The following is a 27,560-nucleotide window of genomic DNA, read 5'->3' as shown; positions in this document are numbered from 1 at the left end:
TCATGTGCGTGTTAGCCATGTCTATGTCTTCCTCTGTGAGATTTCTCTTCATGTTTTTTGCCCATTTCATGATTGGATTGTTTGTTTCTTTGGTGTTGAGTTTAATAAGTTCTTTATAGATCTTGGAAATTAGTCCTTCATCTGATATGTCATTTGCAAATATCTTCTCCCATTCTGTAGGTTGTCTTTTAGTTTTTTTGACTGTATCCTTTGCTGTGCAAAAGCTTCTTATCTTGATGAAATCCCAATAGTTCATTTTTTGCTTTTGTTTCTTTTGCCTTTGTGGATGTATCTTGCAAGATGTTACTGTGGCCAAGTTCAAAACGGGTGTTGCCTGTGTTCTCCTCTAGGATTTTGATGGAATCTTGTCTCACATTTAGATCTTTCAACCATTTGGGTTTATCTTTGTGTATGGTGAAAGAGAGTGGTCTAGTTTCATTCTACTGCATATGGATGTCCAATTTTCCCAGCACCATTTATTGAAGAGACTGTCTTTCTTCCAGTGGATAGTCTTTCCTCCTTTGTCGAATAATAGTTGACCATAAAGTTGAGTGTCCACTTCTGGGTTCTCTATTCTGTTCCCCTGATCTATGTGTCTGTTTTTGTGCCAATACCACACTGTCTTGATGACCACAGCTTTGTAGTACAACCTGAAATCTGGCATTGTGATGCCCCCAGATATGGTTTTCTTTTTTAAAATTCCCCTGGCTTTTCGGGGTCTTTTCTGATTCCACACAAATTGTAAAATAATTTACTCTAACTCTCTGAAGAAAGTCCATGGTATTTTGATAGGGATTGCATTAAACGTGTAAATTGCCCTACGTAACATTGACATTTTCACAATATTAATTCTGCCAATTCATGAGCATGGAATATTTTTCCATCTCTTTGTGTCTTCCTCAATTTCTTTCAGAAGTGTTCTATAGTTTTTAGGGTGTTGTTAGGTGTAGATCCTTTACCTCTTTGGTGAGGTTTATTCCTAGGTATCTTATGCTTTTGGTTGCAATTGTAAATGGGATGGACTCCTTAATTTCCCTTTCTTCAGTCTCATTGTTAGTGTATAGAAACGTCACTGACTTCTGGGAATTGATTTTGTATCCTGCCACGCTGCCAAATTGCTGTAGGAGTTCTAGCAATCTTGGGGTGGAGGCTTTTGGGGTTTCTATGTAGAGTATCATGTCATCGGTGAAGAGGGAGTGTTTGACTTCTTCTTTGCCAATCTGAATGCCTTTAATATCTTTTTGTTGTCTGATTGCTGAGGCTAGGACTTCCAGTACTATCTTGAATAGCAGTGGTGGGCGTGGTCATCCTGTCTTGGTCCTGATCTTAGGGGAAAGGCTCCCAGTGATTCCCCATTGAGAATTATATTTGCTGTGTGCTTTTCGTAGATGGCTTTTAGGATGTTGAGGAATGTTCCCTCTCTCACAACACTCTGAAGTGTTTTGATCAGGAATGGCCGCTGTGTTTTGTAAAATGCTTTCACTGCATCTAATGAGAGGATCATATGGTTCTTGGCTTTTCTCTTGCTGATATGATAAATCACATTGATTGTTTTATGAGTGTTGTACTAGCCTTGTGTCCCGGGAATAAATCGTACTTGGTCATGGTGAATAATTTTCTTAAGGTACTGCTGGATCCTATTGGCTAGTATCTTGTTGAGAATTTTTGCATCCATGTTCATCAGGGATATTGGTCTGTAATTCTCCTTTTTGGTGGGGTCTTTGTCTGCTTTTGAAATTAAGGTGATGCTGGCCTCATAGAACGAATTTGGATGTACTCCATCTCTTTCTATCTTTCCAATCAGCTTTAGTAGAATAGACATGGTTTCTTCTTTAAACGTTTGATAGAATTCCCCTGGGAAGCCATCTGGCCCTGGACTTTTGTGTCTTGGGTTTTGATGACTGCTTCAATTTCCTCCCTGATTATTGGCCGGTTCATGTTTTCTATTTCTTCCTGTTCCAGTTTTGGTAGTTTGTGGCTTTCCAGAAATATGTCCATTTCTTCTAGATTGCCTGATTTATTGGCATATAGCTGTTCATAATATGTTTTTAAAATCTTTTGTATTTCCTTGGTGTTGGTAGTGATCTCTCCTTTCTCATTCATGATTTCATTAATTTGAGTCTTCTCTCTTTTCTTTTTAAAGGGTGAATAATGGTTTATCTATGTTATTAATTCTTTCAAAGAACCAACTCCTGGTTTTGTTTGATCTGTTCCACAGTTCTTCTGGTCTCGATTTCGTTGAGTTCTGCTCGAATCTTTATTAACTCTCTTCTGCTGGGTGTAGGATCTATTTGCTGTTTTTTTTTTTTTTTCTCTAGGTCCTTTAGGTGTAAGGTTAGCTTTTGTATTTGAGTTCTTTCCAGCTTTTGGATGGCTGCTAGTATTGTGATGTATTTCCCCCTCAGGACTGCTTTTGGTGTATCCCAAAGGTTTTAAATGGTAGTATATTCATTCTCATTAGTTTCCATGAATCTTTTTAATTTCTCCTTAATTTCCTGGTTGACCCTTTCATCTTTTAGCAGGATGGTCCTTAACCTCCACGTGTTTGAAGTCTTTCCAAACTTCTTGTTGTGATTTAGTTCTAATTTCAAGGCATCATGGTCTGAGAATATGCAGGGGACGATCCCAATCTTTGGGTATCGGCTCAGATCCAATTTGTGACCCAGTATGTGGTCTATTCTGGAGAAAGTTCCATGTGCACTTGAGAAGAATGTATTTTCAGTTGAGTTTGGATATAAAGTTCTGTAGATATCTGTGAAATCCATCTGGTCCAGTGTATCATTTAAAGCTCTCGTTTCTTTGGAGATGTTGTGTTTAGGAAACTATCAAGTGTAGAAAGCGCTAGATTGAAGTCACAAAGTATAAGTGTATTATTATCTAAGTACGTCTTCACTTTGGTTATTAATTGATTGATATATTTGGCAGCCTCCACATTCGCGGCATATATATTGAGGATTGTTAAGTCCTCTTGTTGGATAGATCCTTTAATTATGATATAGTGTCCCTCTTCATCTCTCACTGCGGTCTTCGGGGTACGTTTTAGTTTATCGGATATAAGGATGGCTACCCCTGCTTTCTTTTGAGGACCATTCGAATGGTAAATGGTTCTCCAACCTTTTATTTTCAGGCTGTAGGTGTCCTTCTGTCTAAAATGAGTCTCTTGTAGACAGCAAATAGACAGGTCCTGCTTTTTTATCCAGTCTGGCAGCCTGCACCTTTTGATGGGGTCATTAAGCCCGTTCACGTTCAGAGTTACTATTGAAAGATATGAGTTTAGTGTCATCATGATACTTATTCAGTCCCTGTTTTTGTGGATTGTTCCAGTGGACTTCTTCTTAAAGGGGAATTTTGAGAGTCCCCCTTAAAATTTCTTGCAGAGCTGGTTTGGAGGTCACATATTCTTTCAGTTCCTGCCTGTCTTGGAAGCTCTTTCTTTCTCCTTCCATTCTGATTGAGATCCTTGCTGGATAAAGTATTCTCGGTTGCATGTGTTTCTCATTTAGGACCCTGACTATATCCTGCCAGCCCTTTCTGGCTTGCCAGGTCTCTGTGGAGAGGTCTGCAGTTACTCTAATACTCCTCCCCATAAAAGTCAGGGATTTCTTGTCTCTTGCTGCTTTAAGGATCTTCTCTTTATCTTTGGAATTTGCAAGCTTCACCATTAAATGTCGAGGTGTTGAACAGTTTTTATTCATTTCAGGGGGTGGAATCTCTCTATTTCCTGGATATGAATGCCTGTTTCCCTTCCCAGATTAGCAAAGTTTTCAGATATGATTTGTTCAAATACATATTCTGGGCCTCTGTCACATTTGGCGCCCTCTGGAACCCCAATGAAACGTAGGTTTTTCTTCCTCAGGCTGTCATTTATTTCCCTTAATCTATCCTCATGGTCCTTTACTTGTTTGTCTCTTTTTTCCTCATTTCCCTCTTTGCCATCAACTTGTCTTCTATGTCACTCACTCGTTCTTCTACCTTGTTAACCCTCATCATTAGAACTTCTAGTTTGGATTGTGTCTCATTCAATTGATTTTTAATTTCTGCCTGATTAGCTCTAAATTCTGCAGTCATGAAGTCTCTTGAGTCCTTTTTGCTTTTTTCTAGAGCCACCAGTAGCTTTATAATAATGCTTCTGAATTGGCTTTCTGACATTGAATTGTAATCCAGATTTTGTAACTCTATGGGAGAGAGGATGTTTCTGATTCGTTCTTTTGAGGTGAGGTTTTCCTTCTAGTCATTTTGCTCAGTGCAGAGTGCCCAAAAACATGTTGTATTGGGAAAAGGAGAAAAAGAGAGGAGAGAAAGACGGAAAGAAAAGAAAAAAGAAGAAAGAAAAAAGGAAGAAAAAAGGAAGAAAAAGAGAAGAAAAAGAAAAAAAGAAAGGAAAAAAGGGGTGGGGGAAGCAAACAGAAATAAAAAAATAACAACAACAACAACAAAACAAGGGGGAATATCGTCTGATTCTGTATCCTGCAAGTCGCTTGTCTTACCCTGGAACTTTCCAGTGCTGCTTGGTCAATAACTTGTTTTTCCCCTGTCCTTCTCGCTGGTCTTCTGGGGGAGGGTCTATTGTGCTGATTTTCAGTTGTTAGCACTTGGGGGAGCTGCTCAACCCCCTGCCTGGTGCAGGGCTCAGTGGGGGTTGTTTACCCCGTGAGGCCCCAGTGCGCAGGCGCCAGCGAGGGGCTCCCAGCGTGCACTGGGCTCGAGCGCGGTCCCCCGGACTGACGGCCAGCCGACCCTGCGGACAGACGGGCCACAAAGCATGTCGCCCTGCGCCTTCTGAACCGCGAGCGCCCGAGGATGTCAGCGCTGAGGAAGGTGCGAGCCGCGGGGACCGAGCTGCCGGGGCGACCGGTCGCGGGCTGCGCGGCGGCCTCGTCCCTCGCGGCGCCTGGGTGCCTCGCCGGCGGTGCTTCCCGGACCCTGCACTCCCGCGGCGTGGGTGCGGCGCGGACTGTTCCGGGCAGACGGGCGGGTTGCAGGAGCTGCGGTGCCTGAGGAGGGGGCGGCGTCCGGCTCCCGCGCGGCAGCGGCGAGGGCCCAGGGGCCCAGGCGGAAGCGGCTCGTGTTTAGGGCAGCGCCAGCGGCGGACAGACGGTCCCTGAACAGCTCGAGAGCCTCCGTCCACGTCGCCCGAGGCAGCAAGTGCCGGGTCTGTCCTCCGGATGCGGGGCACCGCCCCTGGGGGGACGCGCGCTACCTTCGTGTCGCCCTGGCACCGGCCGCGCAGGCGCGCTGGGACCGTGGGGCTGCGGGCGAGCTGCACTTGCTGCAGGCTACCGCCGCCTTGAGCGCCAGGGGACCCGCGCCACAGGTGGCATCCGGGGCGGGGCCTGCGCGCCGGCAGGGGTGGGGGAGCGGTGGGGCGGAAGGAACCCCGGACGACAGAGCGCGGCGCTGCCTGGGCTCCCCGCGCTCGCCTGGCCCTTCCCCAGGTGCCTCCGCGCGCCGGCCGGCCCCCAGCGCGCCAGGCCTCCGGGGCGCCCAGTGCGCAGGCGCCAGCGGCGGGCTCCGAGCGTGTGCCGGGCTGGAGCGCGGTGGGGCGCGTGGCGGCGGCGGCGGGGGAGCGGTGGGGCGGAAGGACCCCCGGACGACAGGGCGCGGTGCTGCCTGGGCTCCCCGGTGCGGGTGTGGCCCCTCCCCAGGTGCCTCCGCACTCAGGCGGCCCCCAGCGTGCGGGGCCTCCCGGTCGACCAGTGCGCAGGCGCCGGCGGGGGGCTCCCAGCGTGCACTGCGCTCGAGCGCGGTCCCCCGGACTGACGGCCAGCCCTGCGGATGGACGGGCCGTGTGCCCTGTCGCCCTGCGCCTGCTGAACTCCGAGCGCCCGAGGATGTCTGCGATGAGGAAGGTACGGGCCGCGGGCGGGGCGCGGGCAGGGACCCCGAGCTGCAGGGGTGACCGGTCGTGGTCTGCGCGCTGCGGCCTGGTGCCTCGCCGGCGGTGCTTCCCGGACCCTGCACTCCCGCGGCGTGGGTGCGGCGCGGACTGTTCCGGGCAGACGGGCGGGTTGCAGGAGCTGCGGTGCCTGAGGAGGGGGCGGCGTCCGGCTCCCGCGCGGCAGCGGCGAGGGCCCAGGGGCCCAGGCGGAAGCGGCTCGTGTTTAGGGCAGCGCCAGCGGCGGACAGACGGTCCCTGAACAGCTCGAGAGCCTCCGTCCACGTCGCCCGAGGCAGCAAGTGCCGGGTCTGTCCTCCGGATGCGGGGCACCGCCCCTGGGGGGACGCGCGCTACCTTCGTGTCGCCCTGGCACCGGCCGCGCAGGCGCGCTGGGACCGTGGGGCTGCGGGCGAGCTGCACTTGCTGCAGGCTACCGCCGCCTTGAGCGCCAGGGGACCCGCGCCACAGGTGGCATCCGGGGCGGGGCCTGCGCGCCGGCAGGGGCGGGGGAGCGGTGGGGCGGAAGGAACCCCGGAGACGACAGGGCGCGGCGCTGCCTGGGCTCCCCGCGCTCGCCTGGCCCTTCCCCAGGTGCCTCCGCGCGCCGGCCGGCCCCCAGCGCGCCAGGCCTCCGGGGCGCCCAGTGCGCAGGCGCCAGCGGCGGGCTCCGAGCGTGTGCCGGGCTGGAGCGCGGTGGGGCGCGTGGCGGCGGCGGCGGGGGAGCGGTGGGGCGGAAGGACCCCCGGACGACAGGGCGCGGTGCTGCCTGGGCTCCCCGGTGCGGGTGTGGCCCCTCCCCAGGTGCCTCCGCACTCAGGCGGCCCCCAGCGTGCGGGGCCTCCCGGTCGACCAGTGCGCAGGCGCCGGCGGGGGGCTCCCAGCGTGCACTGCGCTCGAGCGCGGTCCCCCGGACTGACGGCCAGCCCTGCGGATGGACGGGCCGTGTGCCCTGTCGCCCTGCGCCTGCTGAACTCCGAGCGCCCGAGGATATCTGCGATGAGGAAGGTACGGGCCGCGGGCGGGGCGCGGGCAGGGACCCCGAGCTGCAGGGGTGACCGGTCGTGGTCTGCGCGCTGCGGCCTGGTGCCTCGCCGGCGGTGCTTCCCGGACCCGGCACTCCCGCGGCGTGGTTGCGGCGCGGACTGTTCCGGGCAGACAGGCGGGCTGGAGGAGCTGCGGGGCCTGAGGAGGGGGCGGCGTCCGGCTCCCGCAGGGCAGCGGCGAGGGCCCAGGGGCCCAGGCGGAAGTGGCTCGTGTTTAGGGCAGCGCGAGCGGTGGACAGACGGTCCCTGGACAGCTCGAGAGCCTCCGTCCACGTCGCCCGAGGCAGCAAGTGCCGGGTCTGTCCTCCGGATGCGGGGCACCGCCCCTGGGGGGACGCGCGCTACCTTCGTGTCGCCCTGGCACCGGCCGCGCAGGCGCGCTGGGACCGTGGGGCTGCGGGCGAGCTGCACTTGCTGCAGGCTACCGCCGCCTTGAGCGCCAGGGGACCCGCGCCACAGGTGGCATCCGGGGTGGGGCCTGCGCGCCGGCAGGGGCGGGGGAGCGGTGGGGCGGAAGGATCCCCGGACGCCATGCTCGGCGCTGCCTGGGCTCCCCGCGCTTGCCTGGCCCTTCCCCAGATGCCTCCGCGCGCCGGCCGGCCCCCAGCGCGCCAAGCCTCCGGGGCGCCCAGTGTGCAGGCGCCAGCGGAGGGCTCTGAGCGTGTGCCGGGCTGGAGCGCGGTGGGGCGCGTGGCGGCGGCGGCGGCGGCGGGGGAGCGGTGGGGCGGAAGGACCCCCCGGACGACAGGGCGCGGTGCTGCCTGGGCTCCCTGGTGCGGGTGTGGCCCCTCCCCAGGTGCCTTCGCACTCAGGCCGGCCCCCAGCGTGCGGGGCCTCCCGGTCGACCAGTGCGCAGGCGCCGGCGGGGGGCTCCCAGCGTGCACTGCGCTCGAGCGCGGTCCCCGGGACTGAAGGCCAGCCCTGCGGGTGGACGGGCCGTGTGCCCTGTCGCCCTGCGCCTGCTGAACTCCGAGCACCCGAGGATGTCTGCGCTGAGGAAGGTGCGGGCCGCGGGCGGGGCGCGGGCAGGGACCCGGAGCTGCAGGGGTGACCGGTCGTGGGCTGCGCGCGGCGGCTTGGTGCCTCGCCGGCGGTGCTTCCCGGACCCTGCACTCCCGCGGCGTGGGTGCGGCGCGGACTGTTCCGGGCAGACGGGCGGGCTGGAGGAGCTGCGGGGCCTGAGGAGGGGGCGGCGTCCGGCTCCCGCGGGGCAGCCGCGAGGGCCCAGGGGCCCAGGCGGAAGCGGCTCGTGTTTAGGGCAGCGCCAGCGGCGGACAGACGGTCTCTGGACAGCTCGAGAGCCTCCGGCCACGCCGCCCGAGGCAGCTAGTGTCCGGTCCGTCCTCCGGCTGCGGGGCACCGCCCCTGGGGGGACGCGCGCTACCTTCGCTTCGCCCTGGCACCGGCCGCGCTGCGGCGCTGGGACCTTGTTGCGGCCAGCGAGCAGCACGCGCCTCAGGCTAACGGCCGCATAGGGCACCCGGCGAGCCCGCGCCACAGGTGGCATTCGGGGCGGGGACTGCCCGCGGGCTGCGGGGTGGCGGAGGCGCGGCGCTTGCCTGGGCTCCCCGCGCTTGCCTGGCCCTTCCCAGGTGCCTCCGCGCGCCGGGCGGCCCCCAGCGCACCAGGCCTCCGGGGCGCCCAGTGTGCAGGCGCCGGCGGGGGGCTCCGAGCGTGTGCGGGGCTGGAGCGCGGTGGGACGCGTGGCGGCGGCGGCGGCGGCCCCGGCCCCGCGGATTGTTGGCTGGCGGTGCGGATGGACGGACGGGCCACAACGCATGTCGCCCTTCGCCTTCTGAACTCAGAGCGCTCGAGGATGTCGGCGCTGAGGAAGGTGCGAACCGCCGGGGCCGCGGGCGGGGAGCGGGCAGGGACCCAGAGCTGCAGGGGCCACGGTAGCGGGCTGCACGCGGCGGCCTCCTCCCTCGCCCGGGCTGGCTGTCTCGCTGGCGGGGCCTCCCGGACCACGTGCTGCCGGGGCATGGGTGCGGCGCAGACTGCGATGGGCTGGTTTTCATGATCTCCTAGTACTTATCTGTTGCTTTTTAAAATTTTTTCCTTGTTGATGATTTTGAAAAGCCATAGTTTAAATATCGGGGCCGTATAATTAAAAAGAAATCGATTATCTTCAGAAGTTGATTTTTTAGATGTGTTTTCTATTTTATTTGTAAAAGGTTTTACTTATTGATTTGTGAGAGAGACAGTGAGAGGCAGAGACCCAGGCAGAGGGAGAAGCAGGCTCCCCATAGGAAGCCCAATGTGGGGCTGGGTCCTGGGCCAGAATCACGCCCTGAGCCAAAGTTAGACGCTCAGCTTCTTAATCACCCAGATGTCCCTGTGTTTCCTATTTTAACTTATATAATAAGGCATATGTCATCAATCTCAAAGTGATTTGCTATTTGGTTACTCCCCCAGACGCCTTTCAGGTTTCATCCACAGATTAGAAATTATAGGGATCTTTCACTTTATGTGTTTTATGCGGATGCTTATTCCTCTGCTCCTCTTGGTGGTTCATTCGAGAACCAAACTTTTTGAAGTGGAGTAAAGGTATAGACAGAATTCTAGTAAGGGGCAGTTGCCACTTGAGGAAGTCTTAAGAAATCACTTTATTATTTTTTAAAACTCTTTTTTTTTTTAAGATTTTATTCATTCATAAGAGAGCCACACAGAGACAGAGAGAGAGAGTTAGAGACACAGGCAGAGGGAGAAGCAGGCTCCATGCAGGGAGTCCATCAAGCCCTGGCCCAAAGGCAGTGCTAAACTGCTGAGCCACCCGGGCTGCCCAATTTTTAAAATGTTTTTATCAGGGACGCCTGGGTGGCTCAGTGCTGAAGCGTCAGCCTTCAGCCCAGGGTGTGATCCTGGAGTCCCGGGATCGAGTCCCACTTTGGGCTGCCTGCATGGAGCCTGCTTCTCTTTCTGCCTATGTCTCTGCCTCTCTCTCTCTCTCTCTCTGTCCGTCTCATGAATAAATAAAATCTTTTAAAAATTCATCAAATGCCTCTTTTGTGCCAACCACAGGACTACGTGCCTTGTTCCCTTGCATTCTTATAACAATGTTAACCACCACTTCTCCTCTTGCTTTAACTGTACTTTGAGATAACTGTGGATTCATGTGTTGGAAGACATAATACAGATCCCGTGTACCCTTGACCCTGCTTCCTCCAGTGGTGACATCTCGCATAGTTATGGTAACCACGTGGGTACATCGTCACTGATGCAGTCCCTTAGGCTTTTTCAGATTTTACCTGTGTTATATGCACACACTTGTGTATCTGCATACGTATGTATATTTTTTCCTGTCCAGTTTACTATAGGTGTAGATTCCGTTTCTTTTGAACATATGATGGAAAGAAGGCTGAGGTAAGTTATGGGGGGTAAATGAAGTATAGACCTGGTTTGAATCTAGGTCTGTTTGACTCAGAGTTTTGATTTTTCAATAGCAGTAGCGATGGACACTCCTGGGTGATGCAGTGGGTTGAGTGTCTGACTGTTGGTCTCAGCTCCAGCCATGATCAGGGTCATGATTTGGAGCTTCGTGTCAAGCTCCATGCTGAGCGTGGAGTCTGCTTAAGATTCTGTCTCCCTCTGCCCCTGTCCCCTGCCTCTCTGTAAAATAAATTAATCCTAAAAAAAATAATAGTCCTGATGAATAACAGGAATAACAACAATAGCTGAAGCTCACTAAGTTACATATGAAATAGACTATTTACCATATGCCGGGGCTGTTCTAATACATTACCTCAGTTATCGCCCCCCCCCCCAGAACTATACCTCATAAATTATGTTATAGTTGAACTAGTATTATTAATTAAACTAACCATATTTCCAAGGAACAAGGAATTCCTTTTGTTGCTCCTAAATCAATAATAAAATAGCGAAATTCTACCTCCTTTTTACCTAATTTTCAATTTGAACCTCTGACCTTAATCGCTGATCTTGGCAATTGTCATGTTTTTAAAGTTGTGTGTATCTGTGTACGTGTAAAGTGAGACCTGCATTATTATACATCGAATTATGTTGGGACACCTTACAAATAGTTTTATGAAATCATCAATAAGAGCTAGCTTAGGCATGATGCCAGGTTTTTAAGGGAATAAGTGTAAATCATCAAGAATACTTAAGAATGTAATAGGGAGACATTTTCTTCCCCCTAAAGTAGAATAGATCTTTTTGGCCACATGCAGTCCCAGGAATGTTGGAGTTTAACGTCTCATGTTACAGATCCAGCTTTCCAAGGCAAAGCGAATACATTTGGTGAATGATCACTGATTATCAGAATATGATAATACTTTAGGAAGATAATAGATAGACTAATCAGCAGGCCATAATTTATGATTCTTTGCTAGTTACATATCTTGTAAAGCTGTCCCTGTGATGAACAGCAGCACTTCAGAGCAGGAATAACAGCACGCTCCTGTGTCGTAGATCCCAGGAGGTTTCGGTGCTCTTGTAGACAGCAGACAGAAATAAAAGGAAGTTTCTCCTTTTTACCTCGTATAATCCCACTGGAAAGTGAAACGTGTGCTGAGAGTTGATACTGACTTCTTCTAGGTCACCTCCCTGCAGAGGCCCCGGGCAGGCACTGTCGTAACAGTTCTTGGACAGGAGTCTGATGGGCCCCAAAGGAGGTGGGAGGGTTTCTGCAACAGGCTACTGGTGGAACAGGGTGCTACTGTCTAGCCCCAGGAAGCTTCTAATGAGGAGGGCCCCGAGGAACCTGCATCCTTTTCCTTAACTCTTTCAGAGGGTACGGCATACGCCCAGATTGGAGTTAAAGGTAAACTCAGTTCTGTGTAGCTTGTGGTTGTTGCTTTTTGAAAAATGAGCAGCTACAAGAAAGCAACACCACGTATGGCTTAATAGGCCTTAGCTTTTTGGAACTTGAATTTGGATGTAGATAACGCAGATGGTTTTGAAGCTATATATCATTAGGAACTCTTTGGAAACCACAAAACCTTTTTAATGGGCCACTCTATCAATTTTCTGCTCTTCTAAGGAGTTTTTCCTATTCATGACTCCTTTTGATCTTTGGCTAACACTGAGGCAAATGTAGTGACGATTTAGTTTTCTTCTTCCTCTGAAAGCTTGTACACGTTTTCTGCCTCGGGTTGTGTCCGCTTGGATGCCTGGAGAATGTTGACAAAGGAAAGGTTAGGCTAGCCTGTTGATGCTACATATTTGGGCTTTAAAAATCAAAAAGGTTCCTTGGCTTCCGCGGAGAAGCATTCTGCTTGATGGCCCAGATTACTGATCCAGTAAAAACGACATGTTCCAGCCATCCTTCACACACCTTAAGTGAAATTAATGAGATCACTCTATGGTTACGCTTTGTGTTTTATTTTCACTTTCTAGGTCTGTATGAGCTGTTGGCTGTTGTGCAGGCCGGCTGGGGCCACGTGTGGACAGCCAGGAAGACCTGACCTTCCTCTGGGATATGTTTGGTGAGAAAAGCCTGCATTCACCGGTAAAGGTAAAACCATGCTGATGTCAGATTCTCTTGGTGGGAAAACATATGGAAAAATATTTTGTCATCTCATGCTTTGTTCTGTCCTCCCCTACTCTCTATGCAGAAGTTACTCGTCGAGCACCATTTTCCTTTAGGTTAGTGATTTCTGAATTGTATTCATGAAACATTTCCTTAATGTGTGACCAAAAAGCTATTCCCTTTTTCATTTTCACTTTGATTTCGCTACTCTAGATTTTTGTTTATTATGTGTGAATCTGGATCTCAAAAGAAATTCTCTCAACATTTCTTCTTTGTCATATTTGCTCTAGATTATTTTTTTCATATTTGCCGTTTACTCAATTTAAGAAGTTTCCGTTTATTCTGTGTAAAATGACTTTTTAAATGACTAGCCATTGGACTTTGTCAAGTGCTTTTTATTTATTTATTTTTTTTTTTTAATTTTTTTTTGCTTTTTATTTATTTATTGTAATGATCATATGATTTGTTTCCTGTCAGTCTCAACATAGGAAAGTTCTTTGGTTTTTGACATTTTTTTTTTTTACTGATTTTTGACTGTTCAACTGGCTATCATTGGACTATTATTTGAGATAACCTAATTTGTTCATGATTTGTTCTCCTTTACATATAATCTGCTGGAGTTAGTTGACTCCTAGTTTATTTAGAACTTTAATGTCTCCTTTTATGAGACTTCAGCCCATAATTTTGCTTTCTTATCTCTCTCATCAGATCTTCACAATATCCTGGGTAGCCTTATGTTGTGAGGTGGAAGTCTCTACTCTTCTGTGGGTAAGTTTATGAAAGACTGAAGTTCGTTTGTCCTTTAGCAGAACTGACTTGTTGGGTTCCTTGGGCCTGGATGTTTTCTTTTTGATAAGGATATTGGTAACTATTTTAAAGATGACAAGAACGTTTAGGCTTTCTATTTCTTCTTGATTAGTTTTAATGATTCATATTTTTCTAAGATTTGGTCCATTTCAACTACATTGTCAAATTTCTGAAAAGGTTGCTTATAATATTTCACATGTGCAGTTTCTATGCTAATTGTTTTTCTTCTTGGTCCTGATATTGGTACTTATTGCCCTTTCTTCTCTTTCCTCAATATTGCCAGAGTTTTGGCATTAGTCTTTTTAGATATAAACCTTTGGCCTTATTAATTTTCCTCATTGTATATTAGTTTTTATTTCATTGACTTTTTTAAAAAAAATTCTTTTTCTTGTTATGAACGTTTGTTCATAAATTTTCAACCTTCTTCTTTTCCTAACGTTAGCATTTAAGGCCATTTCTCCCAAGGTACTGGTTTTCTTAACTTAGAATCATTTTGTAGTTGCTTACTTAGACTTCTTGAATTTACAAATAAGGATTTTTTTAATCTATCTTGTTCCTGATTTCTACCTTAATTGCTTTGAGGTCAGAAAACCTAATTTGCATTATTTCAGTCCTTTGAAATGTGTTTACACTTTACGGCCAGCTACATATTCAATATCTGTAATGTATCCTGTCTGTGTCTAAAAAGAAGGTATATTCTGCAGTCATTAAGTATAGTTTTCTGTATGTGTCTGTAGATCAAGTTTGTAAACCTATTCAAATATTCTGTGTTTTCACTGATTTTTGTTCGTTTATTCTCTGTTACCAAGAGAAGTATGGTAAAAAAGTTTCCCATTATGACCATGGTTTTCTTCTTGCAGTTCTGTTCAGTTTTTTTTTGTGGTTTTTTTTTTTTAATTTAATTCATTTATCGGACACTGAAGAAGCAGGAGGAGTGACAGGCAGAGAGAGAGAGAGAGGGAGAAGCAGGCTCCCCCCTGGAGCAAGGACCCTGATGTGGGCCTTGATTCCAGGACCCTGGAATCTTGTCGGGAGTTGAAGGCAGGTGCTTAACCGGCTGAGCCACCCAGGCTCCCTCTGTTCATTTTTTGTTGTATATATTTAAATTTGTTATTAAATATAAATTTGTTATTTTGCTGGTGAATTACTACACTTTATACTTTTTAATAGAGTTTATTTTAAAGTAGATATGTTTTTGTTGCCATTTGCAGGATATCTTTTCCTATCCTTTTATTGTCAACTATTCCATATTCCTGCTTTATTACAGCTTTTGTGAATTACAGTTGGAGCTTTCTGAGGTAACAAGTCAGAAGTCTTTACTTTCAGCTAGAATATCTTCACTACAGTTCATTATGACGTATGATCTTTATAATTTAAAATCTGACGTATTTTGTGTTTTCTTGTCCTGATTTTTCTTTGTTTCTTTTGGATTGGTTAGGGTTTTCCCTGCATACAGTTGAGAAGTTAAAACATTCTCTTTCTGTTATTTGAGTGGCTACCTTAGAAATTATGACATGAATCCTTTATTATAAAATCCTATCTTAATCTGTCTATTGTCATCTGGAAAAGATCCAGAAATCTTAGCGCACTTTTGCCGCATATACTTTCCTGCCAACTTCAGTGCTATTGTGTCCTGTATTTTAATTCTCTCTAGAAAACAAACAGAAAAACAAAAACCCCTCACAACCTTGAAGACATCCTTATTTTGCTTTACATCAACGTCATTATTCATTTAGTATAACCACCATTTTGTTTGTTCTAGTCCCAATCTTACAGCTCAGCCTTGTCATCCAGGCTGATTTTTCACCTGTTTAATGTAAAAAAGCTCTAGAATCTCCTGTATTGAGGGTTTGTGGCTATCAAACTATGTCTTTCAGTGAATCAGTACAAGTTTTTATTTCCTTCCATTTTTTTTTCGTTTTATTAAATTATAATCGATATATGACACACTAGTTTCAGGCGTGCAACATAAAATTTGGCATTTGTATATCTTGCACAATGAACACCATAGTAAGTCTAGTTAACATCTCTCTGCATGCACAGTCACGCCATTTGTTTTCTTGTGCTAAGAACTTTTCAGACGTATTTTCTGAAAACAACTTTCAAATTTGCAATATGTTATTATTGACTATAGTCACCATGCTGTGCGTAAATTCATTTTGTAAGAGGATGATGGGACTCTTGATCCCCTTTATCCGTTTTTACCCACACAGCCTCACCCCCTTCCCTTTTGGCAACCACCCATGTATTCTCTGTATTTCTGACTTTATTTGTTGTTTAGTTTCAGGTATAAGTTAAATCATACCATATCTGTCTTTCTCTGTCTGACTTTTTTCACTTAGCATAATACCCTTCAGATTCATGCCAGTTGCAAATGGCTAATTTATTTTATGGCTGAATAGTATTCCTTTTTTTTTTTTTTTTTTTTTTTTGCTGAATAGTATTCGTGTGTGTGTGTGTGTGTGTGTGTGTGTGTGTAAATCTTTTCCCATTCATCCCTCAAAGGAAGGACACTTTGGTTATTTCCATATCTTGGCTATTGTAAATAATGCTGCAGTGAACATAGAGGTACATGTATCCTTTTGAATCTTCAGATAAATACCCAAAAGTGGAATTGCAGGATCATGTGGGAGTTGTATTTTTAAGTTTTTGACTGTTCTCCAGATTATTTTCTGTGGTGGCCGCACCAATTTACAACCTCACCAACGGTGCACTAGGGTCCCCCTTTGCCCACAGCCTCATCAGTACTTATTTTTTCTTGTCTTTCTGATATTGGCCTTTCTCAGAGGTGTGAAGCGATATCTCACTGTGATTTTGATTTGCATTACTCTGATGATTTGTGATGTTGAGCATCTTCCCGTGTGCCTGTTGGTGATCAGTATGTCGTCTTTGGGAAAACGTCTATTCAGATCCTCTGTCCATTTTTTAATATTGAATTGTTTGTTTCTTGTTGATATTGAGCTATATGAATTTCTGTATATATTTTGGCTGTTAACCCCTTATTGGATAGAATTGGCAGTTCTTCTTCCTTCTATTCGGTAGATTGCCTTTTTTGTTGTTGATGATTTCCTTTGCTGTGCAGAAGCTTTTTAGTTTTATGTTATCTCATTAATTTATTTTTGTTTTTTGATGCCACTGCCTTTGGAATCATAAGATCCAAAAAGGAAAAAAAAAATCTCCAAGAGTGATGTCAGAGAGCTTACGACCCATGTTTTCTTCTAGGAGTTTAATGATTTCAGGATTTTCATTCCAGTCTTTAATCCATTTTGAGTTAATTTCTTTGTATGGTGTGAGATGATGGCCCAGTTTCAGTCTTTTATATGTAGGTGTCTAGGTTTCCCAGCACCATTTATTGAAGAGATTGTCTTTCTCCGTTGTATATTCTTGCCTCTTTTCTTGTAAAGTAATTGGCCTTATATGCCTGGGTTTATTTCGGGGCTCTCTTTTCTGTCCCACGAATCTGTGTGTGTGTTTTTATGCCAATACCATACATTTTGATTACTTTAGTTGTTAGATACTACAGCTTGAATTCAAGGAGTGTAATGTCTCAGACTTGTCCTTTCTCAAGATTTGCTTTGGCTGCTTGGGATCTTTTGTGGTTCTATACAAATCTTACGATTGTTGTATTTCTGTGAAAAATGCCACTAGAATTTCAATAGAGGTTGCCTTGACTCTGTAGATTGCTCTGGTCAGTATGGACATTTTTGCAATATTCTTCATGAGCATGGAATATCTTTCCACTTATTAGTGTCATTGTCTCTCCTCAGTGTCCTATAGTTTTCAGAGTATAGATCATTCACCTCCTTGGTTAAATTTATTCTTGGGTATTTTTTCATGCAATTTTAAATGGGATTTGTTTTCTTAGTCTCTCTTCCTGATAGTTTGTTGTTGGTGTACACAAGTGTGACAGAATTGTGTATATCAGTTTTGTACCTGCAACTTTACTGAATTTATTTAGAAATAAGGTTAGAACTAATGTTCTAACAGTCTTTTTTTTCCACAGAGTCGTTAGGGTTTTCTGTGTATAAAATTGTATCATCTACAAACAGTGATGGTTTTACTTCTTCCTTTACAATTTGGTTCCAATTTCTTTCTTTTTCCTTCCTAGCTGCTGTGGCCAAGACTTCCAATACTGTGTTAGCATCCTCGCCTTGTTCCTGATGTTAAGCAGGAAGCTTTTCCCTGTTGAGCATGATGCTAGCTGTGCACTGGTCATACGTGGCCTTACATTTTGAGGTACATTTGGTCTATACCCACTTTGTTGAGTTTTTCTGGGGTTTAATCCTGGTCTTTCATTGGGAACATGTTTATCTGTTTCCTCATGTTGCCTGACTTTGTATGTATGTATGTCTTTGTGTTAGGTGAAACAGCTATCTCTTCTAGTCCTGAAGGTGTGGCTGTGTGTGGGTGAACATTTTTGTTTATAGTAGCCTTGCTTCAGTGTTTGGTTGTCTCTCATACTGTTTCCCCAATTATTCTAGACCTGTGGGGCTCACAAACACAATCCACCCTGGCCCCAGAGTCTCATATTCAGTAGGCATCCCCTGTGTGGGTTGCATGTACCTGCTGGCTTGGAGGCCTCTGGCAGTGGGAGTGTAACTAGAGGTCAGGGCACTGGCCTCCTGCTTCTGGCAGGGCCGTGGCAGCAGTATGGAGGGGGAAGGAGGTACTAGAAGGTTATGGGAATGCAAAAATAGCTCCTGCCAGCATTGGCAGTAGCAAGGTAGAGAAAGCGTAAATATGGCACCCTCCGGTATCTTTTGTCTTTGGAGGGAATCTGAGTGGGCTTTTGCCCTTCTGGTAGATGCTTTAAGATTAGCAAATGGAACCCCTTCACATCTGGTCTAGGCTCCTTTCAAACTGGTGCTTTTGTACTGGGTCCTGAGGCAAATGAGTCTGATTGTGAGCCCTGTAAAAGCAGAGCCTGCACTCAGTACAGCCCTAGGAGTCTCCTGGACGGAAGCTCCACTGGTTTCCAAAGCCAGGTGCTTTGGGGGCTGTCTGTCTGGTGCATCTCCCATGGGTCATGGTGCCTGATGAGTAGTACAGATTCCCTCCCTCAGGGAGGGGTTCTGTATTTGTGCAACCCCTCCTCCATAGGTCGTTGCATGGGGGGAGGTGAGGTTTTCGGCAAAAATACAACTACATCTGTCTCTCCTCCCTGTCTGTTTAATTCTTCGTTGTGGAGTAGCTGTCCTGCTCAGAGATAATTGTTTTATATGTAGCTGTAGATATATTGTGTCTGTTGAGGGAAAGGATTTCAGAAGTTTTTATGTGACTATCTTGAATGATCTCCCTGTTTGCCTGTGTTCTTTTTTTTTTTTTTTTAGATTTTATTTATTTAGTTGTGAGAGAGGCAGACACACAGGCAGAGGGAGAAGCAGGCTCCAAGCAGGGAGCCCAACAAGGGACTTGATCCCAGGACCTCGACCCAGGCCACCTGCGTCTTCTTGAATGGCATTTTTAGTAAGCAAAGAATGCTAGTTAGGCTCTTGTTATCTATCTGTGTATCTATCTCTCTATCTATCTATCTATCATCTATCTATTTATATTTCAGTATAGTGAAAGATGATGAAATGATTATTCCTAAAATTTCTAGTTAGAGGTCAGCTGTCAGGATCTCTGATTTGAAGTAATCTTTCAAAGCATGTTTTTTTCCTCTGGCTCTTTTAAAGACTTCAATACATACATAACTTTTTTTCTTTTAAATAAGTTCTGTTTACTTCTTTTAAAAATGTTCGGCCCAAGTGTGGCAGGATACAAAATCAATGCCCAGAATTCAGTGGCATTTCTGTACACTAACAATGAGACTGAAGAAAGAGAAATTACAGAGTCAATCCCTTTTACAATTGCACCCAAAAGCATAAGATGCCTAGGAATAAACCTAACCAAATAGGTAAAGGATGTATACCCTAAAAACTACAGAACACTTCTGAAAGAAAGTGAGGAAGACACAAAGTGATGGAAAAATACTCCATGCTCAAGGATTGGAAGAATTAATATTGTGAAAATGTCAGTGATCACCCAAGGCAATTTACACGTTTATTTTTATTTATTTTTTAATTTTTATTTACTTATGATAGTCACAGAGAGAGAGAGAGAGAGGCAAAGACACAGGCAGAGGGAGAAGCAGGCTCCATGCACCGGGAGCCCGATCCCGGGTCTCCAGGATCACGCCCTGGGCCAAAGGCAGGTGCTAAACCGCTGCGCCACCCAGGGATCCCAATTTACACGTTTAATACAATCCCTATCAAAATGCCATGGACTTCTTCAGAGAGTTGGAACAAAGTATTATAAGATTTGTGTGCGGGATCCCTGGGTGGCGCAGCGGTTTGGCGCCTATCTTTGGCCCAGGGCGCGATCCTGGAGACCCGGGATTGAATCCCACATCGGGCTCCCGAGGCATGGAGCCTGCTCCTCCCTCTGCCTGTGTCTCCGCCTCTCTCTCTCTCTCTCTCTCTGTGACTATCATAAATAATAAATAAAAAAATTAAAAAAAAAAAAAAAGATTTGTGTGGAATCTGAAAAAACCCCAAATAGCCAGGGGAATCTTAAAAAAGAAAACCATAGCCATGGGCATCACAATGCCAGATTTCAGGTTGTACTACAAAGCCGTGGTCATCAAGACAGTGTGGTACTGGCACAAAAACAGACACATAGATCAATGGAACAGAAATGAGAATCCAGAAGTGGACCCTCAACTTTATGGTCAACTAATATTTGACAAAGGAGGAAAGACTATCCACTGGAAAAAAGACAGTCTCTTCAGTAAATGGTGCTGGAAAATTGGACATCCACATGCAGAAGAATGAAACTAGACCACTCTCTTGCACCATATACAAAGATAAAATGATGAAAGATCTAAATGTGAAAGAAGAATCCATCAAAATCCTAGAGGAAAACATAGGCAACTCCCTTTTCGAACTTGGCCACAGTAACTTCTTGCAAGATACATCCATGAAGGCAAGAGAAACAAAAGCAAAAATGAACTATGGGGACTTCATCAAGGTAAGAAGCTTTTGCACAGCAAAAGATACAGTCAACAAAACTAAAAGACAACTACAGAATGGCAGAAGATATTGGCAAATGACTTCTCAGTTAAAGGCCTAGTATCCAAGATCTGTAAAGAACTTCTTAAACTCAACAGCAAAGAAACAAACAATCCAATCAAGATACGGGCAAAAGACATGAACAGAAATCTCACAGAGGAAGACACAGACATGGCCAAGAAGCACATGAGAAAATGCTCCGCATCACTGGCCATCAGAGAAATACAAATCAAAACCACAATGAGATACCACCTCACACCAGTGAGAATGGGGAAGATTAACAAGGCAGGAAACCACAAAAGTTGGAGAGGATGCGGAGAAAAGGGAACCCTCTTGCACTGTTGGTAGGAATGTGCAATGGTGCAGCCACCCTGGAAAACTGTGTGGAGGTTCCTCAAAGAGTTAAAAATAGACCTGCCCTAGGACCCAGCAATTGCACTGCTAGGGATTTATCCCAAAGATACAAATGCAATGAAACGCCAGGACACTTGCACCTCGATGTTTCTAGCAGCGGTGTCCACAATAGCTAAACTGTGGAAGGAGCCTCGGTGTCCATCGAAAGATGAATGGGTAAAGAAGATGTGGTTTATGTATACAATGGAATATTACTCAGCCATTAGAAATGACCAATACCCATCATTTGTTTCGACGTGGATGGACCTGGAGGGTATTATGCTGTGTGAAATAAGTCCATCGGAGAAGGACAAACATTTTATGGTCTCATTCATTTGGGGAATATAAAAAATAATGAAAGGGATTAAAGGGGAAAGAAAAAATGAGTGGGAAATATCAGAAAGGGAGACAGAACATGACAGACTCCTAACTCTGGGAAACGAACTAGGGGTAGTTGAAGGGGAGGTGGGTGGCAGGTGGGGGTAACTGGGTGGCGGGTACTGATGGGGGCACTTACTTGATGGGATGAGCACTGAGTGTTATTCTGTATGGTGGCAAATTGAGCACCAATAAAAAATAAATTTATTAAAAAAAAAAGAAAAAAAATGTTTGGCCAACATTCAAATTGTTTATACCATAGGCTCATCTTAAGAAACCTGGTTAACCTTTATTTCCAACATCAAAAGCATGAAGTTCCATTCTTAAAGCAGTAGATTTGAAAGAAGAAAGGTTTTGACTATATCACTGCAATATTGCCACTTGCAGAAGCCCTTTGAAGTAACTAGAATGGACTTTATTGGCCTTGCCAATGTCCTACAAATGTTTTGTTTTCATATTTCATTTAAAACATGAATTATTTTTCCCTTTTGATGTTGAGTGTATTTCATCATGGAAAATCAGCATCTTCAACTTGCTCTTTTTTCTTCAAATGGCTTCCAAAATGAGGTATACTCTGGAGTTTTGAATGGATCATGTTTTTATTTTTACAGTTCTCTTCCATAGCAAATCAAGCTCATTAGGTATGTGGCTGACCGCAAGCTGTTCTGTGTGAACAGAAAGCAGCGTGTGATTTGGCATTTGGATACAACTTTTGTTGGGGGGAGATCAGTACATAGAGCTTCATTCTTAAATTAAACCAGGACACTTGTTCTTGTCCTTGTTACTGCTCCTCAAGTATTTATGAATGAAGCAAAAAGTCGTCTTCATGTAATAATGGGTTTTCATTTTTATTTCATTTTTATTTAATTTTTAAGATTTTATTTATTCATGAGACACACACACAGCGAGAGAGAGGCAGAGACACAGGCAGAGGGTGAAGCAGACTCCAAGCAGGGAGCCAGATGTCGGACTCGATCCCCGGTCCCCAGGATCAGGCCCTGGACCGAAGCTGGCGCTAAACTGCAGAGCCACCCGGGCTGCCCTGGATTTTTCATTTTTAAACAGGAAAATCACTTAGTGGCATTTCTCACAGTAGCTCTTAGAGGTGGGCTTTCACTTCTGTTCTATTAATAGTTTTCTTGTAAGGTAAATATCTGCTAGCATACTTACTACATGTTAGCCAGTGACTCTGCTACATTGCGTACTCTTGCTATTACAAAAAGCCCAACCGTCATTTCTCCTTTTGTTGAGTTTTTCAAATGAATGGCTTTATTTATTACAGTGGGTAATAGCAGTAGACTTTCCTGCAGTGACTGTACTGTACTGTATGTATTCAATAAATACTGTTAATTGGTGACAGAAATTTATACACAAAAGAAGCAGGTGAATCAGACTAGACCAGATCTAGAGGGAGATACAGAAGCAAATTCTCTATTTGTTACCCTGTCGTCTGTTAGATTTAATATATTATTCTGAGTGAAGTAAGTCAGTCGGAGAGGGACAAACATCATATGGTCTCATTCATTCGGGGAATATAAAAACTAGTGAAAGGGATTCAAGGGGACAGGAAAGAAAATGAGTGGGAAATATCAGTGAGGGTGACAGCACATAAGAGACACCTAACTCTGGGAAACGAACAAGGGGTGGTGGAAGGGGAGGTCGGCCGGGGTTGGGGTGACAGGGTGACTGGCACTGAGGGGGGCACTTGACGGGATGAGCATCGGGTGTTGTAGTATATGTTGGCCAATCGAACCCCAATAACAAATATACAAAAAATAAGGGAAAAAGAATTAAAAATAGATAAAAATAAACTTCATTTAAAAAGGTTTAATATATCATCTTATTGTGATTATTATCTTAGTCTTTACAGAAATGCCATGTAAACAAGTTGCTGAATATGTTGTGTCTCATGGCATTGTACAGAACTTTGTATGTGCAACAGTCCTCTCATACAGGAATTCTGCCAATAATTTTCATTCATTATGTAGTTTTTGTCTTTCATTTTGAGACTCATTGTATAATCTTAATGGCAGTGGTGTGATTTCTCTTTTAGCTGTAAGGAGTACAATGTTTCATAATGTACATGTAGTTGGCTTTTATTTTTCAGTTTTTCTTTAAGGTAAGATACATGTATAAAATTTGCCATTTTTACCATGTTAACGTACAATGTAATGGCATTAGGTATATTCAGAATGTCGTGCAAACGTCCCCACTCTCTATTTCCAAAACCTTCTCATCACTCTACACAGAAACTCTGTGGCTGTTAAGCGCTACCTTCCCTTGTTGCCCACCCCCAGCTCCGGCAACCACCATTCTACGCTTTGTCTCTATATTTTAACTGTTTTACATAGTTCACATAAGTGGAACTATACAGTACTTGCCCTTTTGTAACTATACCACTCCATGCAATGCTTTCAAGGTTTGTCCATGTTGTAGCATGTATCAGAATCTCCTTCTCTTTCATGGTTGAATGACATTGCACTATGTGTATACACTGCATGTTGTTTGTCCATTTGTCTGTTGATGGACACTTGCATGTGTCCACCTTTTGGCTATTGTGAATGGTGCTGCAATGGACATTGCTGTACAACTATCTGTTTTGAGTCCCGATTGCGGTTCTTTTGGGTAGACACTTAGCAGCTGAAATGCCTGCTTATATAGTAATTCTGTTTAGGCTTGTGAGAAGGAACCATCAAAGTGTTTTCCGTGGAGTCTGCACCATTTTACATTCCTACCAGCATTATATGAGGGTTCCAATTTCTCCATATCCTCATCACTACCTGTTACACTGAGTAATTTTTGATTATAGCCATTCTCGTGGGCATGAAGTGGTAGTTCATTGTGGTTTTGATTTGCATTTCCCTAATGACTAATGATGTTGAGCATGTTTTCAGGTAGTCTTTGGCGATCTGATTGCCTTTTTGTTGTTGAGTTTGGCATTTTTTATATATTTTAGATATTAAACCCTTATCATATTTTCGCCTTGCAAATATTTTTTCCCCTTGTGTAGGCTATCATTTCACTTGTCTGATAGTATCCTTTGTACAAAAGTTCTAATTTCTATAAAGATCAGTGTCCATTTTATCTTGTGCTGCTTATGCTCTTGGTAGCATATCTAAGAATCTCTTTGCAAACCCAAGGTTATGAGGATTTACCCCTTGATTTAAAATTTGAGCTAATTTTTTGTGTATGGTGTGAGATAGGGATCTAAGAATCTACATTCTTGTGCATGTAGGAATCCAGTTGTCCTGTATAGTCTATTTTGTTTTCATCTCTATTTTTAGTGGCTATCAGTTTTTATCCTAGAAAGCGTTAGTTTGTGCTTTCTCTGGAAACAGTTTATTGGCAAAAGGTCGATGTCCTTAATTTAAAAATTATTGGAGAAATTTGGTGGCTTCATGACACTTTATAACGGAATTTCTTAAATGACAAAGCCCTGGAGGTGGGGGAAATTAGCTCTCAGGATAAAGAAAACCTAATTCTTATTATTGTACTTTGTATTCTGACACTGTTTGGGTGGCTTATTATTTTTTTTGGTTGTTTTTGTGAAATAAATGCATTTTCAGTTCCACTTCTGGCATAGCTAGATTCACTCTCAGTGAAGGTCGGAACCCTGTTAGCTTTCTCTGTTGATGTTGTTATTCTGTGGTCCATTTATCTAGTAATAATACATAGTAGGAAAAGGCCAGTTACAATTAATCTGCATTAAACAGGTACGAAAAGAGCAAGAAAATGGTGGGGGAAGTGAACAGAACTTTATGTAGGAACAGGAAATATAAAATGTGACCACATTTGAAATGTAATTAAGAATATTGTAGGTTACAGTTGTAACTGCTAATTCTTAGCATGGATGCATTGTATCCTGCTGAATTTTCCTTTGTTGGCATAATATTGCTGCCAACATTTTATAATAGCACTTTGACTTTTCCAGTTAAAAGGGCAGTTTAACAAAAATATTTGAAGACTTTAGTTTCTCCAGTAGTATTTGGTTTTTGTTCATTTTTAAAGTTCGGTATTCAGATTGTTCCCTTTCAAAGTGGGGAGTTTTGTCAGATATGTTACATTTTTCTCAGTTGCTGACTAGCAGACCTCTTTCAGAGGCTTGTTTACCACCAGCATCACTTCGTCATCATTTTCATCAGCCCTGTGAAGTCCTGTATTTTTGCAGTCATGTTAATGGCATCCAAGGTAAAAACTAATGACAGCATAGAGGGCATGTATTAGGTGGGAAGAAATGTTTAAATGAGGGCTGGTATGAACATTGTCAGTTTATTGGTGAATATCATAATGTCTATATTCCTGTAACCTTGGATTGTTTGGGAATTAGATCCTAAATATTCAGAAGATAGGAACCTCTATGTTTATATTAGTATTTTCTTTATTTTCCCAACATTTGTTAGAGAGAGAGAGAGAGAGGAGAGGGGTAGAAGGAGGAGAGAGAATCTCAAGCAGATTCCACACTGAGTCCAGAGCCCAACATGGGGCTCAATCTCATGACCCAAAGACCATGACCTGAGCCAAGATCAAGAGTTGGATGCTTAATCAAGTCAGCCACCCAGACACCTCTGTATTGCTATATTCAATGACTAGGCTTTTATGAACTAATTTGAAGTCTTTTACCTATCTTAGTTAATTGAATATATGACTTGAGATAATTATAGTTGTATAGTAGAAATTTTCCAAACACAATGGTGATAAGCAATGCTGCGATATTATTATAGCTAAAATTGGTAGAGATTCCAGTGTTCACACATTCATTCTTCATTCAGCGAATATTTACGGAGCCACCTACTGTGGCAAGCCCTGTGCTAAGACAGTTGGAATTCAGCAGTGAGTGACATAGATAAATGTCTTTGCCCCCTTGTGGCTGGTATTTGACTAGGAAAGACTGAACCATAGACAAGACAAATGATGTATCCATCACAGGTTGTGATAAGCACCAAGAAACCTCAAGTGGCTGAGGGGCTGTGTGGAGATTTTAGGAAGGGAGACCAGGGGACCCCACTAAGATGCCATTTGGGGAAAGGCCTGTGTGAGCAGGCCTCTAATTTTTCTAATTTTCTCTAATTTTGAGTGGCATCCATGTGCACAGAGTGTGTCTTTGTCCTTCCTTGTGTGTGGGCCTGTCTTCTCCCAAGAATGTGTGAATAGGGAGTGACTGACTCTTGGCTTCCTTTTTTTTTTTTTTTTTTTTTTTTTCCTGGCTTCCATATGGTATCTCCTCTTTTCTGTCCCTGCACACCTTGGCGGTTTTTTGTTTGTTTTTGTGTTTCAGACTTTTCAGTCACATTCTTTTTTTTTAATAAATTTATTTTTTATTGGTGTTCAATTTGCCAACATATAGAATAACACCCAGTGCTCATCCCATCAAGTGCCCCCCTCAGTGCCCGTCACCCAGTCACCCCCCCCCCACCTCTACTTCCACCACCCCTAGTTCGTTTCCCAGAGTTAGGAGTCTCTCATGGTCTGTCTCCCTTTCTGATATTTCCCACTCATTTTTTTCTCCTTTCCCCTTTATTCCCTTTCACTATTTTTTATATTCCCCAAATGAATGAGACCATATAATGTTTGTCCTTCTCCAATTGACTTATTTCACACAGCATAATACCCTCCAGTTCCATCCACATCGAAGCAAATGGTGGGTATTGGTCATTTCTAATGGCTGAGGAATATTCCATTGTATACATAAACCACATCTTCTTTATCCATTCATCTGTCAATGGACACCGAGGCTCCTTCCACAGTTTGGCTATTGTGGACATTGCTGCTAGAAACATCGGGGTGCAGGTGTCCCGGCGTTTCATTGCATCTGTATCTTTGGGGTAAATCCCCAGCAGTGCAATTGCTGGGTCGTAGGGCAGGTCTATTTTTAACTGTTTGAGGAACCTCCACACCATTTTCCAGAGTGGCTGCACCAGTTCACATTCCCACCAACAGTGTAAGAGGGTTCCCCTTTCTCCACATCCTCTCCAACATTTGTTGTTTCCTATCTTGTTAATGTTCCCCATTCTCACTGGTGTCAGGTGGTATCTCATTGTGGTTTTGATTCGTATTTCCCTGATGGCAAGTGATGCAGAGCATTTTCTCATGTGCATGTTGGCCATGTCTAGGTCTTCCTCTGTAAAATTTCTGTTCATGTCTTTTGCCCATTTCATGATTGGATTGTTTGTTTCTTTGATGTTGAGTTTAATAAGTTCTTTATAGATCTTGGAAACTAGCCCTTTATCTGATACGTCATTTGCAAATATCTTCTCCCATTCTGTAGGTTGTCTTTGAGTTTTGTTGACTGTATCCTTTGCTGTGCAAAAGCTTCTTATCTTGATGAAGTCCCAATAGTTCATTTTTGCTTTTGTTTCTCTTGCCTTCGTGGATGTATCTTGCAAGAAGTTACGTGGCCAAGTTCAAAAAGAGTGTTGCCTGTGTTCTTCTCTAAGATTTTGATGGAATCTTGTCTCACATTTAGATCTTTCATCCATTTTGAGTTTATCTTTGTGTATGGTGCAAGAGAGTGGTCTAGTTTCATT

At 45.1% G+C, this 27,560-nt stretch overlaps 1 protein-coding gene across 8 annotated transcripts in view; it reads left to right on the top strand.

The window, feature by feature from the left end:
* Positions 1 to 7,848: 7,848 nt before the first annotated feature.
* The window catches only part of LOC144309699 (outer dynein arm-docking complex subunit 2-like), a 166,750-nt gene continuing 147,038 nt past the window's right edge, over positions 7,849 to 27,560 (top strand). For 5 of the 8 annotated variants that reach the window (XM_077890802.1, XM_077890807.1, XM_077890808.1 and 2 more), the window contains exons 1-5: positions 7,849 to 7,922; positions 12,277 to 12,394; positions 12,495 to 12,525; positions 13,118 to 13,177; positions 17,325 to 17,452. The gene's annotated coding sequence lies outside the window, so the exon portion shown is untranslated. The remainder of the gene's footprint in view (positions 7,923 to 12,276; positions 12,395 to 12,494; positions 12,526 to 13,117; positions 13,178 to 17,324; positions 17,453 to 27,560) is intronic. The other 3 variants (XM_077890803.1, XM_077890805.1, XM_077890806.1) reach the window with 3 other exon arrangements.

Source organism: Canis aureus, unplaced genomic scaffold (genome assembly GCF_053574225.1).
Source record: "Canis aureus isolate CA01 unplaced genomic scaffold, VMU_Caureus_v.1.0 ptg000175l_RagTag, whole genome shotgun sequence".
In the NCBI taxonomy this organism is placed as follows: domain Eukaryota; kingdom Metazoa; phylum Chordata; class Mammalia; order Carnivora; family Canidae; genus Canis; species Canis aureus.
Note: the sequence above shows the minus strand (reverse complement) of the source record. Positions and strands in the feature narration are given on the sequence as shown.